Source organism: Octodon degus, unplaced genomic scaffold (assembly GCF_000260255.1).
Source record: "Octodon degus isolate 3935 unplaced genomic scaffold, OctDeg1.0 scaffold00175, whole genome shotgun sequence".
NCBI classification, from domain to species: domain Eukaryota; kingdom Metazoa; phylum Chordata; class Mammalia; order Rodentia; family Octodontidae; genus Octodon; species Octodon degus.
Window position 1 is genome coordinate 315,623 of NW_004524751.1, and position 1,576 is coordinate 317,198.

The 1,576-nt window shown below is 39.1% G+C and overlaps 1 pseudogene; it reads right to left on the reverse strand.

The window, feature by feature from the left end:
• Positions 1 to 1,358, reverse strand: part of LOC101569951 — a 2,133-nt pseudogene extending 775 nt beyond the window's left edge.
• Positions 1,359 to 1,576: the final 218 nt, after the last annotated feature.

Below are 1,576 nucleotides of genomic sequence, written 5' to 3' on the forward strand. Positions count from 1 at the left end.
AGCTGGTTGGAAAATCATAGTTGATCACCAAGTTCACACCTTTAAAATCAATCCCTCTTGCAAGCAAGGCTGTACAAATAAGAACCCAGATTTTTCCTGCTCTGAAGCTGTGGACAGTGTTATCTCTCTGTTGCTGTGTTCTTTCTGCATGAATAACATCCACGTTAATACCTTCATATATGAGCTCATGAAAAAGTTCTTTAGCCCTTTCAATGGACTGGACAAAAACAAGAACAGGTGAATTGAAACCCTTTTTAACAAGTTCTCTCATGGCCAGAAGTTTTCCAGTCTCAGACCCAAAAAAGAGAAGTTCTTGTTCTACTGTCTCCATTGCAGAATTCCTTGCACCAATGGATATACTGATGACATTGTCCAAGTTGAGCTTGCACCACTGTTCAACATCATATGCAAAAATTGCACTGAACATAGCTCTTCTGACTTGGTGGGTTGTGCAAGCCAGGAAAATGGAAGCCAGCTGGTTTCTAAATCCAGTTTTGCCGTCTTCAAACAGTTTGTCTGGTTCATCTACCACCAACCATTCAACACTTGTTAGGTCTATTCCTAGTGGATCTTGCTTTAATAAATAAATTAGTCTATTAGGAGTAGTCACAAAAATATAAAACTTCTTGGATGATTTAGATCCAAATTTCTTGGCTGACTCTGCTGCTTTGTGGATTATGTATATCTTAAATCCTGTGCACTTGGAGATTTTAATTAGCTCTTGGTGAGTCTGGCTAGCAAGTTCTCGGGTTGGGAATATAATCAGCGCTCTGAAGCCTTTGTTTGTGGGCTGTTTCAGCTGCATTAAAATGGGAATGCTAAAAGCTAAAGTCTTTCCAAATCCCAGAAGCCAGAAATTCCCGACCATGCAGCATAACTGGAATGGCTTGCATTTGGATTGGTGGTGGCCCATGGAAGCCTGCATCTAGAATGTCCTGAAGCAGTCGAGAATTAATTTTTTATTCCTGGTTAAGTTGCTGAAATGTAGCAATTGGATCAGAAAGGTCAGTTCCTTGGACATGAATTTCGTGTTTGTTCCAGAAGTAGTTTATCTTTTCCTTTCGGACATGTTCCAACTTCTCTGAAGTTAGTTTATTTTCTCCTTTACCCTTTTTATCTTCGATCTTTGCTTCCACAGATGACATCCATTGTATAGCAGTATCTTCTTCATGAGAAGTAATTTCTGAAATCATCTTCTTTCTCTTTTTCTTGTTCGGCTCCCTCTTGCTTTCAGTTGGGCTCCCTTCTTTCTTCTCTTCATTTTGCAGCCCCTGGTGTGTTTGTGGTACACCACATTCACCTGGGCCAGACTTCTTGTTTCCAAAGAAGTCCAGAATTTTCAGCACCTCTGAAGAATCAGAGCCTTATTTCCTTTTTCCTATCTGGAATCGGGCTGCATAGGCTGAGAACCATTTCATGTCAAATCTTAATTGCATGTTTAATTCTTATTAGTTTCCTTAGTGATTACTCATATGTCTACAGTGAGCATTCCACACATATTTCTGAAGTTTATTTCTAGGTTTCAAGAATTTCTGAACTCTTATAGACAGAAAATAAAGAACAAAAATTTACAGAG